Source organism: Zingiber officinale, chromosome 6A (assembly GCF_018446385.1).
Source record: "Zingiber officinale cultivar Zhangliang chromosome 6A, Zo_v1.1, whole genome shotgun sequence".
NCBI lineage: Eukaryota > Viridiplantae > Streptophyta > Magnoliopsida > Zingiberales > Zingiberaceae > Zingiber > Zingiber officinale.
In genome coordinates, this window is record NC_055997.1 from 77,878,149 (window position 1) to 77,896,206 (window position 18,058).

Sequence of the window (18,058 nt, forward strand, 5' to 3'; positions counted from 1 at the left end):
TCACACCTTGCTCTACAAAAGGGTTGTTCTCCCTTTAGTACTCATCCTTGGGTTAGGGGTCTCTTCCATTTCTTGAAGAAGGGTCCTCCCCTTTGGGGAGACTCTAGATCTTTCCTCTTTGCCACTCTAATTACTTCCAAACTGATAAATTCATCATAAACAACTCTTGGTAGTATTTTTTTTTACAGATCGGAGATAAGAAAATATATCAGCACCAAGATCTAACACATTCCATGCATTAGCAAGTTTCAAGATCTTCTTCCACTGTTTCGTCACACACACACACAAAACACCCTCCTGCCGTCTCCTCTTACTCGAGCTTTCCTTTACCTTTATCTATAGTATAAGGAAATGCAAATCTATAAGCGAATGCATAATAAGTATCATCTACTCACAAAACAAGCATTAAAAAGGGAACATGCTTTTCAAAACTACTTGGGGAAAACACAAAACTTGCACTTGACAGTAATTCACGCTAAAACACATAATTCAGAAATATGTACATGACCTGCATTTTTAAATAGGTTTATCATGTAAAACATCAACTTAAAACCATGCTAGTAATGTAAACATGTAATGGAAACATAGTCTTGCCATACTATAGAGTTCATCAATGCTACACTTTATACCTCAAGTTCTCAAACATAGGAATGCTTCTACTAAGACAAACAATGAATTTTGAAAACTTTATATTACATAACTAGTTAAAATAATAATAAACTTGATTGGGCCCAGCATTGTACCACTTTGCGCGCATTCTTAATAAGATCCGAGGTAGCTAATCCCGAACCTATTAAGGTACTACTAGCCGATCTAGGGCATAGGTAGTAGCTCACCCATGGACCTTGTGTCCAGCACATGCCACTTTAAAGTAAAATACTCTCTTTTAAATTTTGTTTTCTTATACTCGCACTTATTTGTCATTTAAACAAGCACCTTATGTGCGCTTAATCTCCCATACTTATAGGGAAGCACTTTAGGGTACTTGAATATGCTTCATAGCCCCAAAACTAAATGGAAAGCAATTCAAGATACTCCAAACATGCTCTTAATCCCAAAACGTTAGAGGGCCTCTTACAATCATAACATATATCTTCTTTAACATTTATAAAATATATCACAACATGTATCTTCTTAACATGCATAAAACATATCACAACTTGGATCATCGAAGCAACTCATACTGCAGGTGAGTGGTACTTACATCCTTTCGCTATATCTTACTATTATAAGGTGTAGGATAGATAATTCTCTCTTGTATGCCTTAATCTCCAAGTCACCCTTCACGCGCGTACTAATCCTTATGAAAACTCTCCTCTTAGATCCTCCTCTTGAAGAACTTAGAAACTTGGAACCCTAAGGTTCTTGGCCGAAAACTTAAAAGGGGATAGAGGAAGTTTCGGCTAGAGAGGAGAAGAGGAAATGAAAAGTTAGGTTTTGGTCTCTTCCATTCCCTTTTATACTAAGTGGAAGGTGAAGCATCTCTTCACACATAATCTACATATAATAAATAGTTTTCTATTTCCAATGTGATGCTTTACCACTACCCTAATGGCTACTTAAACTAATCTTAGATCAATGGTCTAGGTGATATACGTAGATTGTATACACTTGTTTAGCATATTTTGATGCACATTCACATATTTTGCGCATGCTTTATCTATGTATTTTTGTACTTCCAGCTTTGCTTTTAGCATATTACTCTTTTTATTCGGAGATTTTCTTTTGTGCATTTTCTGTACGCAGGAGTCAATTTTAGAGAAGAATTGATGTTCAAGGCATAATCTACAATTGAACGAAGGAGGAAGGCACCATCCCTGAGTGCCACACGACCCTGTCATGGGGAGTTGCCCAGGTTGTGTGGTGATCCTCACCCCTGCAATACTGGCAGAGTGAAGGAGTGTCCAGGCCGTGTGAGAATCACATGGCCATGTAAGCCCTCCAGAGCCAAAGTAGTGCATGGCTGTGTGTAACACACGACCGTGCAACATTTCCAGAAGCCAAGAAAGCTTTGGTCATGTCCCAGACACGGTCGTACAGGAGTTCCATAGCCAGAGGCAGAGCAGGCTGTGTAGATCTACACGGCCGTGCAAGGGGGCAGTGGAAGAGCATGCCACGACCGTGTGAGCTTCACACGGTCGTGTCACCTGGGCAGTGAAGGGAATGGACCAGGCCGTGTGAGCTTCACACGGTCGTGTCTCGGAGTCGTGTGGCGCCCAAACCCCAACTCTATATAAGGGTTTCTTCCTCATTTGAAAGTGGGAGTTCTCCCTTTTGGGAGAAATCAAGATTTGGGCGTTCCTCCACCTTCTTGGAGGGATTTTCCGGCGATCTATGGGCAGATCTTCAACGAATCGACTTCGGGAACGAGGATTGGATCCGAAGACGATTCTTCATCGTAGATAAGCTTTTCTTCCCTTCTCTTCTTGGGTTTTGGGATCAAGATGCTTGAGATCTTTTTGTCTTCAGGTTTCTTTTCTTATTCTATGGATTAGATCTCTTTGTTCTAGGATAGAGGAAGTATTTGTAATGTGAATTTGATGTAAACTCTTGTGGATTTGTCAATTTCCTATTTCTATGATTTTGCCCTGTTTGTATCTATTTGATCTTGTGTGGATTGTTGTGATTGGGCTTAATTACCATACTTGATTGAATGTTTGGGTATCTTGTGGATCTTGTAAAGGTGATCCCTCACTCGATTATCCGAGAGACGTTCGTGACAGACAAGCCCGTGTAAGGACGATTGAGGGATGATCTTGAGGGTGAAATAAGGGCATTCAAGGATGTAGGATAGATTGGATGCATTAATCTTTCATATCTTGATGAGGTTGAGAAGTAATGAATTTCTATGTTGATTTTCCGAGGGACGCACGTGGAAGGCAAGCTCGTGTAAGGACAACATAGGAATCATTCCTAATTGATCACATTTAGATATAGATTTCAATCCTAGGTCGTTTGTCTATTGCAAGAGAGAACCGGCAACCTTCTACAAATGATGGATAATTGAGGAATACGATTTGGTAGATCACCTACATTGAATAACATTACAAAGAAACTAGAACTCCTAGAATATCTTTTATCATAGTCCTTATTCTTGTTTCTATTCTTTTATCTCTATTCTATACTTTTCATAGTTACACTAGTTTTCATAAATCAATTGATTAGTTGTTTAGCTAATTCGTGTTGAGATATCTTCAATGCTTATACCAGTCCCTGTGGATACGATATCTTTCTTTATTACTGATGACATATCCGTACACTTACAGATCGTTAACACTATGGTTCAAATCCTAGCCCGGGTCATTTATGTATATATTTTTATTTCTTTTCTCTTCTATTTCTTTTTGCTCTTTTGGAAGAGAGAAAATTTACGGGTGTTACAATCCTCCATACCTTATAAAAAAAGTTCATCCTCAAACTTTGAACAATTGTGGATACTTCTGTCTCATATCATCCTCGCGTTCCCATGTTGCCTCTTCATACTGTTGACTTTGCCACAACACTTTTACTAACGGTATCTCTTTGTTCCTTAGCTTTTTAACTTCTCGATCTATTATCTGAATAGGTCAACTTTCATAATTGAGATCCTCTTGAACATGCACCATTTGTGACTCAATCACTTGGTTTACATCAGGAACATGCTTCTTCAGCATTGAGACATGGAATACATTATGGATGGCTGACATTTCTTGAGGTAGTTCCAGCTCATAAGCTACCTTGCCAACCCTTCTAGTGATCAGGTATGACCCCACATAACATGGACTCAATTTTTCTTTCTTTCCAAACCTCATCACTCCTTTCATAGGAGCTACTTTGAGGAACATTGAGTCCCCAACCTCAAATTCCAACGTTCTACGGCGCACATCCGCATAGCTCTTCTACCGGCTTTGAGCAGTTTCTATTCTCTAGCGAATGTTCTGAATGACTTTGGTGGTGTCCTCGATAAGATCTGTCTGGAGTCCCATTTCTTTCTTTTCACCACCTTCATACCAACAAATAGGAGATCTACATCTCCTCCCATATAGTAGCTGGATAGCTATTATTGTATGCGAATTCTGCTAAGCATAGGTATCGGCACCAGCTCCCTTTGAAATCTAAGGCACAAGCCCGTAGCATATCCTCCAGAACTTGATTTACTCGTTCTGTTTGCCGGTCAGTTTGAGGATGAAATGTAGTGTTAAATCGCAGCTTAGTGCCAAGAGCTCTCTTAACACACTCTCAGAAGTGTGAAGTAAAGCGATCATCTCTATCAGAAATTATGGTTTTGAAAACTCCATGTAATCTGATAATCTCTTTAACATACATTTGTGCTAGCTGTTCAATAGAGTAGGATATTCTAATAGCTAGAAATGAGCAGACTTGGTCAATCTGTCCACTATTACCCAGATAGCATCGTAACCATTCGTGGTTTTGGGTAGCCCTACTATGAAGTCCATAGATATATCCTCCCACTTCCACTCTGGGATCTGAATATGCTACAGAACTCCGCCTAGTCTCTAAAGTTCTGCTTTAACCCATTAACATATCAGGCAGGTACTGACATATCTTGCAATGTCTCTTTTCATTCCAGACCACCAGAAGTGTTCCTTTACATCTTGATGGAACCAGGATGCATAGCGTAGGGTGTTCCATGGACTTCATCTAAAATTTTCTGTAGCAGTTTTTCTTGATTAGGGACACAGAGGTGATCACCATAATATAGTATCCCACGGTCTGATAATCGGAACTCTCCATTTTCTCCTTCATGTATTCCCTGCTTGATTTTCTGAATATTAGGATCTTCATCCTACCCTTTTTGTATATCTTCAAGTAAGGTTGACACAATGTCAAAGTGGAAAGCTGCCCAGTAACAATTTCAAGCCCAAAATTTACTATTTCTTTCTGTAGGGAATGAGACATAGTAGATAAGGACAATAAAGCTATGCAAGATTTCCTACTTAGTGCATCTACCACTTTGTTCGCCTTCCCTAGATGGTAGAGGATTTCACAGTCATAGTTTTTGACCAGTTCATGTCATCTCCGCTGTCTCATGTTCAGGTCTTTATGAGTGAAGAAATACCTAAGATTCTGGTGATCTGTGTAAATCTTGCACTGAGCTCCGTATAAGTAATACCTCCAAATTTTGAGAGCGAATATTACCACTGCTAACTCAAGGTCATAAGTAGGATAGTTCTTCTCATAATCCTTGAGTTGTCTCGAGGTATAGGCAATGACTTTACCATTCTGCATCAGTACAACCCCGAGCCTCAATTTAGAAGTATCACTATAAATATCGAAGCTTTCGCTATTCTCTGGAAGAGTCAAGATTAGAGCACTAGTCAGTCTCCTTTTCAGTTTAGTGAAACTCTTCTCACAATCCTCCGTCCACTCAAATTTTCTGTTCTTTCTGGTAAGTACTGTAAATGGGGAGACGATCCTTGAGAAGTTCTCTACAAATTTCCTGTAGTAGTCTACTAACCCAAGGAAACTCCTGATTTCACTAGCATTTTTGGGTCTATTCCAGTTACTCACAGCTTCTATTTTTGTCGGGTCCACCATAACCCCATCCTTGGAAATAATGTGACCTAGGAAGGGCACTTGATCGAGCCAGAACTCGCACTTGGAGAACTTTGCGTACAACTGGCTCTACTGAAGAATCTGTAATACTGTCCTCAAATATTCAACATGTTCTTCCTGAGTTCTGGAGTATATAAGGATATCGTCTATGAAGATGATTACAAACTTATCAAAATATGCTTTGAATACTCTGTTCATCATATCCATAAACGTAGCAGGAGCGTTCGTCACTCCAAAAGGCATAACTACAAACTCGTAATGCTTATACCTCGTTTGGAATGTCGTCTTCGGTACATCATCCGCTTTCACTTTCACTTGATGATATCCGGACCGCAAGTCTACCTTGGAAAAGACTGTGGCTCCCTTTAACTGATCAAATAGATCATCAATTCTCGGTAGGGGGTACCTATTCTTGATTGTTACTTTGTTCAACGCTCGGTAGTCCACACACATTCTCATGGACCCGTCTTTCTTCTTTACGAACAACACCGGAGCTCCCCATGGTGAGTGACTAGGGTAAATAAAACCCTTGTCGAGTAGCTCCTGTAGCTGCCCCTGAAGTTCTTTCAATTCTGCCGGAGCCATGCGGTAGGGTACCTTTGAGATTGGATGGGTACCAGGGATGAGTTCAATCTCAAATTCAATTTCCCTATCCAGAGCTAAACCTAGCAACTCATCCGAAAATACTTCTGGGTAGTCACATACGACTCTAACTTCCTCTAACTTTTGGTCTCTTTCTTGCTGGATATTAACCACATGAGCTAGAAACCCAGCACATCCATCGACTAACATTTTCTGAGCTTTTATGGCCGATAATAATTTCTGGGTTCTTTTCTTTGATTCTCCGATGAACTCAAACTTAGATTCTACCTCTGGTTGGAATAGGACTCTTCGCTTACGATACTCAATGGAAGCACCATACTTACTCAGAAAGTCCATCCCAAAAATAACATCATAATCAGACATGTTCAACATTATCAGATCACTGTACAGTTCTCTGTCTGAAATTTTAACTACCACAACACGTAGCCAGTGTGTAGATGTCATTATCTCTCCCGAGGGTAGTGTCGTCAAGAATTGTCCGCGTAGGACCTCCGGGGGTATACCTATTCTTTCGACAAATGCTATGAAGATAAACGAATGGGTTGTCCCAGTATCAAATAACACAGTTGCATATTGATTAAAAATGTGTATCTGACCTGTGAAAATAGTGGAGGCGTTTGCTACCTCCTCTCTGATAAGGGAGAAAACTCGAGCATTTGTAGAACTTGGTGGGGCCTCCAGTCTGTGTTGGCTAATATGATGACCCTCCAACGCGGCCTGCATCTGGTGTAGTTATGTTTGCTTGCCTCCATACTGAACGGTTGTGCTGGAGGTAGGTTGATCTTGGTCGGGCAATACTTGGCCATATACCCCTCTTGACCACACGTATAACAGCCACTAGTGCCCTTGCGACAGATTCTAGGATGCATCTTTCCACACGTGAGACACGTAGCATACTTAGGCTGCTTGCTTATGGATCCTCCCTTTTAATTACTCCACTGCTTTCTCTTGGAGCTCCCCTTCTAGGTTGAACCATGACTCTGGGGTTTTTGAGTGTCAGAACTCCCTTGACTTTTATTCTCAATCAGTACTGACTTCTGCTGCTTGATACTGTTCAGGTAATGCTCCGTGATCAAGGCACTACTAATCAGCTCTTCTGCAGTCTGCGATCTATTAATTCCGCCAACTACATTCAAAGCTATCTCTGGCCTCAGCATCTTAAGCATTAGCCTTACCCTTACCCTTTCTCGTTCTGTGCTGACCAGCTCAGGGCATAGGCGAGCCAGCCTATTGAATTTATTCACGGCTTCGTCAACTGATAAACTTCCTTGTTGGAATTCCGTGAACTCGTCGTAATATTTGTTTGTGACTCACATATGAAAGAACTCAGTCTCGAAGTCAGACCAGGTCATTTGATTCACTATTCTTTTTGCCTTGACCCGTTCCCACCACATTCTTGCATCACCAGTGAGGCGGAAGGAAGCACACTTTATCTTTTCTACTTCCGGCCAGTCCAGTAGCTCCATTATGCTCTCCAGGATTTTGAACCATGCCTGAGCATCCCATGGTTTGTTGGTGCCAGAGAAGTTCTCTGGTTTCAGTTTCTGCTACTGGATAAGGTATGCTTCCTGCCTCACTACCCTTGCAGGGGTTGCAGTTGTAACTGATGGAACCTCAGCTGTAATTGGTGCCACCACATTGGCTTCCAATGGGACTACAGGAGAAGCTTACTGGTTCGCAGTCAGGGTGGCTGCTGTTGTTCTACCAATTATCTCTGCAGCTGAGTTACTGCTTCTAAAAGGTTGGGCGGTGGTACAGACTCATTTAACTCTCGCTGAGGTTCATTAACTCTCAGCTATCTAGTCGGACGTCCTCTGGATAGTCGAACGTCCTCTGGCCATTCTACATATCCATGAACCCATCCAATGAAACATACGTCGTCCCATCATCATTTTTACTTGCTATCATTAGCGCTTTCATGTATAAGCATGCTTAATCTTAACAAACATTTCTAACAGAAACAAAAATGCATAAAAGTTGTGAGAAGATACTTTCTTACTTGGAAGCTGCAGGATCAATGCTTGATGTGTGTGTGGCGGAAGGGTGGAACTTGCTCTGATACCAAAACTGTAACACCCGCCCTTCTATCCTTACCTTACAAGGAAGACGTTACTCTTTCAATTCTATTTTTTATATATATTATCTACTGCTCAGTTCAGAGATCTACTCTAAATTTTTTTTGATTGATACGACATGATTTGGAGCAACGTGGAGCTGGGAGGGGGTCTAGAGCTTCTAGAGAGTCTGGGTCGTTTGGCCATGATCGACCGTGTAGCCCTACCCGTGAAGGAGCAAGGAAAGGTCGTGTGGTGATGATAGGTTGTATAGCCCTACCCGTGAAGGAGCAAGGCAAGGTCGTGTAGTGATGACAGGCCATGTAGCCTTACTTGAGAAGGAACATGACATGGTCGTGTGGTGATGACCGACCGTGTAGCCTTACCCGAGAAGGAACATGACATGGTCGTGTGGTGATGACCGACCGTGTAGTCTTGCCGAGGCCGAACATTTGGCACGGTCGTGTGTGCCACACGGCCGTGTAAGGCATTCCCTGTTGGCGCAGGGTACGACCGTGTGAAGGTCACACGATTATGTCATCTTGGACGAGAAGAAGGGGTCTGAGGCCGTGTGAATCCACACGGTCATGTCACAGGCCGTGTGGGGGTCACACCCTGCTCTACAAAAGGGTTGTTCTCCCTTTTGTACTCATACTTGGGTTAGGGTTCTCTTCCATTGCTTGAAGAGGGGTCCTCCCCTTTGGGCAGACTCTAGATCTTCCCTCTTTACCACTCTAATTACTGCCAAACTGATAAATTCATCATAAACAACTCTTGGTAGTATTTTTTTTGCAGATCAGAGATAATAAAATACATCAGCACCAAGATCTAACACATTCCATACATTAGCAAGTTCCAAGATCTTCTTCCACTGTTCCGTCACACACACACACAAAACACCGCTCCTGTCGTCTCCTCTTACTCGAGCTTTCCTTTACCTTTATCTGCAGTATAAGGAAATACAAATCTATAAATGAATGTTTAGTAAGTACTATCTACTCACAAAACAAGCATTAAAAAGGGAACATGCTTTTCAAAACTGCTTGGGGAAAACACAAAACTTGCACTTGACAATAATTCACGCTAAAACACATAATTCGGAAATATGTACATGGCATGCATTTTTAAATAGGTTTATCATCTAAAACATCAACTTAAAACCATGCTAGTAATGCAAACATGTAATGGAAACATAGTCTTGTCATACTATAGAGTTCATCAATGCTACACTTTATAACTCAAGTTCTCAAACTTAGGAAGACTTCCACTAAGACAAACAACGAATTTTGAAAACTTTATATTACATAACTAGTGAAAATAATAATAAACTTGCTTGGGCCCGGCATTGTACCACTTTATGTGCATCCTTACTAAGATTCATGGTAGTTAATCCCGAACCTATTAAGGTACTACTAGGCGATCTAGGGCATAGGGACGATCTAGGAGTCCACCCATGGACCTTGTGTCCAGTACATGCCACTTTAAAGTAAAATACTTTCTTTTAAATTTTGTTTTCTTATACTCACACTTATTTGTCATTTAAACAAGCACCTTATGTGCGTTTAATCTCCCATACTTATAGGGAAGCACTTTAGGGTACTTGAATATGCTTCATAGCCCCAAAACTAAATGGAAAGCAATTCAAGATACTCCAAACGTGCTCTTAATCCCAAAACGTTAGAGGGCCTCTTACAATCATAACATATATCTTCTTTAACATTTATAAAATATATCACAACATGTATCTTCTTAACATGCATAAAACATATCACAACTTGGATCATCGAATCAACTCATACTGCAAGTGAGTGGTACTTACATCCTTTCGCTATATCTTACTATTATAAGGTGTAGGATAGATAATTCTCTCTTGTATGCCTTAATCTCCAAGTCACCCTTCACGCGCGTACTAATCCTTATGAAAACTCTCCTCTTAGATCCTCCTCTTGAAGAACTTAGAAACTTGGAACCCTAAGGTTCTTGGCCGAAAACTTAAAAGGGGATAGAGGAAGTTTCGGCTAGAGAGGAGAAGAGGAAATGAAAAGTTAGGTTTTGGTCTCTTCCATTCCCTTTTATACTAAGTGGAAGTTAAAGCTTCTCTTCACACATAATCTACATATAATAAATAGTTTTATATTTCCAATGTGATGTTTTACCACCACCCTAATGGCTACTTAAATCAATCTTAGATCAATGGTCTAGGGTTCAAATCCTAGTCCGGGTCATTTATGTATATATTTTTATTTCTTTTCTCTTCTTCTATTTGTTTTTGCTCTTTTAGAATAGAAAAAATTTACGGGTGTTACACTAATCATGGTCACATACTACTTTGGGATTTGTAAAAGGTTGATATGAGTATTATTATAACCACCGATCAATATATACATTGTTATGTTCGATGTCACATTTCTAGTAGGGGCTTCTTAGTGACCTACGTTTATGGGTTGCACTCTATTGTTGCAAGAAGACCTTTATGGGAGGCACTCACAGATCTAGGTAGCACCATTTCTGATGCTTGGATGATCATGGGAGATTTTAACTCTTTCCTATCTATTCATAAAAAGTAAGGTGGATCTCCAGTTACAAATCATGAAATAAGAGACTTACAAATTTTTGCACAAACTTGTGGTTTAATAGATCTCTGATCTATTGGATGATGTCTTACATGGTCTAATGGTAATGTTTCTTGTAATCTAGATGGAGCATTAGTAAACTCCTATTGGTTAATGACAGATTTTGATGCTTATGTTAATGTATTTGGCACTAATAGTCAAACCTAAATTTTGATGAATGATAAGTGGATTAAAGTTATATGTGTTTGTGATCTAACCTTATTACCAAGTATGCAGGGTTGATTAACTTGACGGGTCAAGAGGACTAGACACCAGGCAGGAAGTCTAGTCGGGATGTGCGATTCCCGATGCATTGAAGTTCGGATGTGTGATTCCGGCAGGAGGTCAGGATGTTCGATTCTCCATTGGCAAAGTCCGGATGTGTGATTCCAACAAGAAGACCTAGTAGGTCAGATTAGACGTCGAGAATGTAACTTGACACTTGGTAAGTTGAGGTAAGTCACTGGAGGAGAGTATTTTAGTGAGGATGAGTCCTAATTAAGGACTTTAGGTGCATGCCCAGCTTAGGTCCTTTTTGAGAACCTAAACTGAGACTATAACTAGATCCTGATCTCAGTGAGATAGAATCTAACTCATAAATCTATATAAACTATTCATGTATATATTTTTCTAACTCAATGTTGTAGAGACAAATGTAGACCTTCATATTCTGCATGTGTGGCAATTGACAGAGCATGATTCTAAATTCGGAGTCAAAAGATATAGCCTCTAGAAGATTATTATGTCAAACCAGTAGTTGGAGGCCCCTCGTATACTTCTGAAGGCGCCTTGAGCTTGCTTAAAGGCACCTTGAAGAGCTTTGAAGGCGCCTTCCAGAGGATAAAGACTGAAGGTTACAAATTTTATCATTATCGAAGATAGGGGATAAAATTTGCTTGTCGAGGCACCTCGAAGGAGGCTAAAGGCGCCTTCCACGGCTTATATAAGCTCTGTTCGAGCATCATTCAAGACACAACTCATTCATGACTTCTACAAGCGATCTTTTGAGTTCTTAACTGCTCTAACTTCATCCTCTAGCAGTGCCATGATAGTAGTTCATACTAAGTGTCACGAATAGACTCCAAATTAATTAAGTATTTAAAAACCCTCACCTTCACTAAAGAAATGATGTAGTATAGGGCCCAAGTTAAATCTCTCAAGAAAACTAATAGATGAATGCTTGATTTAGATTTAAAACTTTTTTTTTGAGGGGTTATCACCTTAAAATTGGGGGTTGTTTGGTTTTTGGATTACAACCTAGCATAAGGAATGAAATGCAAACAAGTAACGGAAATGTGAATTGATTAAATCTAATCTAAAACATAATGTAAACCCTAATAAAAATATGAACAACTTAACAAATAATAATCTAACCCTAAGGATCCTAAAAGAATAACTAGGCTTAAAGATTAACTCAATACAACTCAACTACTCAACAAAAGAGAAGAACAACTAATCAATACAAACTAAGATCACGGAATTTAAGCCACTACAGGTTGAAATCCAAATCTGCCAATAATTTCTTAACAGAATTTGAGTTCATGGGCACTTGAGAAACAAATTATAGCTCAAGAAAACTTAAACTAAACAAAGCAATGCTAGATTACAAAATCAACTAATCAAACTTACAAGAATTTTCCAAAAGTAATTAAGAACTCAATTGCAAGAATTAGATTAACAGAAATGTAGAACTCAATTATAGAAACTAAGTTAACAGAAACAAGATATATAAAAACTAAATTACATAAACAAAGAATTCAAAAACTAAAAATTGAACTGAAATTGTATGAACAAAAGCTTAATAACATACTTGCATTAACAAGAGTTCAGAAACTAAAAATGGAATTAAAATTGCAAGAACAAAAGTTGAATAACAAAATTACATCAACAAGAGTTCAAAAACTAAAAGAACAAAAACATCTCTAATCCCTAATCACACTTCAAAAGTTCTTCCCCTTGTCGTCACACAAGGAACCACAGTGAATACTTCATGCGGTGATGAAGAAGAAAACCTTAGCTACAAGCTCAGTCATGAAGAGCTTAGCATGCCCAAGAAACCCCTCCAGCAGTGAGGATCAATCAGGAACTATCAACGAATGAAAAACTGGATTTTTGAAAACCAAAATTGTTGAACCTAAATGAAGGCTGCGAATGATGGATTGTCGTCGGAAGAAGCTCAGTGTCACCAGAGGAATGCCGCCAATGTTGTTGAGGTGAAGATGAACCACTGGATCAGAGAAATGGCTCCAATCAGTGGGCGAAGCAGAGAATTACAAAAATAGAATTACCGTCGGGACACTTCTCGCCAGTGATTCTAGATGATCGGAAGCTAGTCGCTAGTTGTTGAAGACCTCAATGCTGATGAAGTCATACTGAGATGCAGATATGGAAGAAGGGATGGGCCTTTGCATCACGCGAAGAAGAACAGTACAGTGAATGGTAGAGCAAGCCACTGTTCACCATGCCAAAATCTGGGTTTATACCTGGGTTTGAATCGGTTGTGAACCTGGTTTGGGTCTGGTTCAGTGGAGATGTTAGGGTTTTAGTGAGACGATTTGACTTGAGTTAAGCTCAATGGATTGGCTTTATGAAATGGGTTGGAATCAAATTGAATGTATATCATCTCCAATTGAATTGAACCTTGCTTCTTCTATAATGAACTTCTTGGGCTAGATATTAGTCCGGTTTAATCAACTCCATGGCTCATCTTTGATTCTCTACAAAAATCATGAAATAATGCCAAAATTAGGGAGAAATTATAACAAGCTCCAAATTATATCCTAACTCGTAAATCATGGTGCTAAACAATATTTAATTGAACGAGACGATGAGAAAATGCCAAGTATAAGAGCTAAAATAACATCAACAAATGTTAATTATCATGCTGCGATGATGCTACACCCTACTACTGTAGAGAAGTCATTCAATATCGAGCTCGATCCGAGAATCTTCACGTGTTGGGTAATGAAAGTATTGTTAATTGTTTAATTACTGCATTAAGGAAAGTGTAGGTTGTTACACTTGTCCTTTTGATTTTATTATACTCAATTTCCTCTTCTGGTAATTTCGAAAGAGGATTATAATGGATTGTCCATCGATACGGTCTGAGGGATCATGGATCTTAGAGTAGGAGTAGTCAAAGGTTCCGAACTAAGTAACCAACTAAGTTTTCTGTTTTGCTTTCATACTTAGTTTTTCCATTGTATACTTGTATTTATAAAACTAAAAAGAAGAAGTTTTTAAAACCACATGATTCACCCCTCCTCTCACGTGTGTAATGATCCAACAACTTCTACAAAATTTATGGCCCCTTAGATGTCTCTCGGATCATTCATGTACCATTGTGCACACATTAGTCAAGAACCAACCATCAAATAGGGCTTTCAAATTCCTCAATATGTGGTCATTACATGAAGATTTCAAGAACGTTGTAGGGGACACATGGGCAACTCAGGCAATGGGTAATGCTCAATTTATTCTCAAGACAAAGTTGTTTCGATTGAAGAAATGCTTGAGGGAGTTAAACAAGAAACATTTTGGCAACATTTTGGAGAAAGTGAGGAGAGCAAAAGTAGAGCTAGAGGACGTACAAAGAGGCATTCTAGATGATGGTCCAACTCTCACGGAGTATAGCCACAGAAGAAAGAAAGCTATTCTACTAGCGAAAGTAGAAAGACAATTTTATCAACAAAGAGCAAAAAAGGTCTACTTGAGAAGTGCGATCAAAAGTATAAAATTTTTTCATGATATGGTGAAGATAAATAACAAAAGAAATGCAATTATCACACTAAAAAAAATGAATAGAAAGCAAACCACAAGCATAGGTGAAGTAGCAGAGAAGTTTGTTGATTACTTCACTGGTTTACTTGGCCAAAAAGATGTATGTAACATTTTGGACACAATGTGCTTATGGGGTGGAAGTTAACAGTGGGTCGATATGAGATTTTGTGTAAGTTGGTTGATGAAGAAGAGATCAAAGCTGCCTTACATGATATTAGAGGTGGAAAAGCTCCAGACCCGGATGGTTATGGTTTGAAATTCTTCATTTCTTTATGAGATATTGTTGGTAACAATTTTATTGCAACTGTGCAAAAAAAATTCATCATGGCAAGCTACTTAAGCAATGGGGCCACTCTTTGATCTCACTAGTGCCAAAGGAAGATTATGCTATGGGTGTTTCAAATTATATGTCAATATCTTGTAATGTATTCTACAAAGTTATTGCTAAAATTCATGTTGGCCTGTTATCACAACTTGGATTACTTATTGGATCTGACTCAAGTAGCATTCATCCAGGGGCATTCTATAGGTGATAACATATATTTAACTGAAGAGTTGCTTCGGAAGTATGCCCATAAAAGGATCTCTCCTGGATGCATGGTCAAGATAAATTTAAATAAGGCTTTTTATATGATTGATTGGGATTTCCTTATGGTTGGCCTGGTTGGTTTTGGTTTTTGTCAACGATTTTGTGAGTGGATCAAGGCATGTGTCACTACGGTTTCCTATTCCATCTCTTTGAATGGTGGCATATATGAGTTTTTTAGTGGCAAAAGAGGACTTAGGCAAGGAGATCCCCTTTTCCCCTAACTATTCGGCTTGTGTGTGGAAGTTTTACCAAAGAAGCTTAAGGCAATCTCCATATTATCTTCTTTTCATTTTCATCCAATTTGTAAGGAGATGTGTATCACACATCTTATATGTTGATGATTTAATGTTATTTTACTATGTAGATGAATCATCTATGCAACATCTAGCGGATTGCTTAGATTATTTTCGTGGGATTTTGGGACTTAGGTCAAATCCACAAAAAACACAAGTATATATTGAGTGGATACCACCTTAAAGAATCGATTGCTCCATCTTATGGGTTTTCATGAAGGTAATTTTCCTTTTTTGATACTTGGGTATTCTATTAGCGACGGAAAAACTAAGGATTACAAATTATGGACTACTTCTTGAGGCTATAATAAAGAGGATCAATGCATGGCCTAAGCATACCTTATCATATATTGAGCGCTTGGAATTGATATGTAAGATACGACAAATTAAATAATAAGTGTTATTGGAGAAATAATCTTATAGAATTTTCTAAGAATTTTTAGAAATTTTTCAAGATTTAAACGAAGTTCATATAATACGTTTAAGGAGATAAATCTATTAGGCTCAGAGGAAAACTGTTTAGAATAACCATTAAGTGGAAGTTGATTAAGTAATTAACTTAGAGTTAAATTGATTAAACCCTAAGTATATAATAAAAACCTAGGTTTCATTTCTCTCATCCTCACCTGATCCCCTCATCCTCCCGATCTCCTTGCCGACATTGTCGCCCATGCTGCGTCGCTTGGTTTGCTTGACATCACCGTCCATTTCCATCACCGGATTGTCGCATCCTCAAAGCACCATCAACCAAGAGTCATTGGGTTGCTCCTCCCCCACATCTACCGATCCCGACATCGCTGTTGTGATGACTTAGATCCACCATTGCCATGCTCTTACTCCGTCCCACAGTCTCCTTCTCCACCTGAGTCGTCTCACATTGGGTTGGATTTGGCTGAGAGCAAGGAGCGCAACTGTGGTTGTTGCCCTTTACCTCAGTCACCCCTTCTCCTTTAATATCAACCATGCATGCATCCTTGATCAATCACGATCCAACTGCTGTTGATGGATCTTCACGCGTCCAATAGCTGGTACTGTTCCTCCATCGACGTGAGCAAGCCGATGTCGGTGTCATTCTTCTTTTTCCCCTATCGCGAGCAGTCGTTGTGCTTCCACAGTGAGGTTTGTCATAGGTACCTCTTCTCCACACCATTACCACAATCGCTGCCCTTCCTTCTGGTGAGAAATGGGTTGCTACTCAGGTAGAGATATGGATGAAGTAGTGAACCTTCGACAGAAACAAGGAAGGTAACGAATGGAGGAGTTTGGAGTTTAGAATACTGTTTTGATTGTAGTTGATATAGATTGAGGTTTGTGATAATTTTGGAGTGATTAAGATTATGTGAATTGGTTTGGAATGTTTGTAGTTGTTGGATCAGCCATTGTAGCTCCGACCCTACTTCTGACAACAGCTTCACAGTAGCTTCGACCATGAATTTCCGGTAGCACGCTTCTTTAGCTATGAGTCAACAATGGTGCAATCGAATTTGGGTAAGTCATGGAGGTAATTTTGTGTATGAACTGGATTTGATTTTAGTTATGAAATGATTATGGTTGATGTTGGGTTAAACCTAATATAAACATTTTGATGGATTAGATTAGGGTTAATGACAAAATAAATTAGATTTAATTAAGGAAATTGGGATTGATTGAAGTTAATCATTAATTGGAGTTAATCAATGATCGTGTTTGATTAGAGTTACCCTAATTAGTTTTGAAGATTTTATTTAGCTATTTAATTCATATGAATTTAGCTAGGTAAAATATATCGATGCAAGACTTTGATTCGAGACAAGCATTTCAACATGGGATCGTTTGGCATGATCATATCAAAAAATAAAAACGGGTACTTCTTCCTTTGACTCTATAGTTTTTTGAACTTAGTGCATGATTATTTTGATTGATGGATTAGTTTGCTTTGCCTTAAATTTGTTCATTTATTATCTTGCTTGATACTTACCTGCTTAACCTTAGAGATGATCTAGTTATTTCATATACAGTCTTGGCTTTGGATATCTATACTCTATTATGTATACAAATGTAGAATATGTATGATAGGGGATATCTTGTTGACTATGTTAACATGTTGATTATGTATATATTGTTGAGTGTACATATGTTTCGTATGTATTATAGGAGCACCATATTGACCATCCATTTGCATATTGTGTATGCACACGTGTCTAGGGCATAGTATTGGAGAAATTATGTTGATCATACATATATTGTATATATACATGTGTCTGGTGTGTATTATCAGAGGAATCATGCCGATTATACTTGTGTTGGGTGAGCACATGTGTCTGGTGTGATTCTTGAAGGTATCATGATGATTATATTTATGTTATAGGATGTGTATGTGTCTAGTGTGTACGTGTCTGGTGTTGCTACTTATTATATTTGTAGATTAGTAGACACCTGTTACATCTACTCAAACTTATAAACTTATTGATTGATAGATCATGTACTGGAGGTACTTATGTGGATTGGGATGTTGCATTGATAATGGTCATGTCGGTATCATGATTATTTACATCATGTTTATCATTGCACTATATGCATGCTGACGACCAT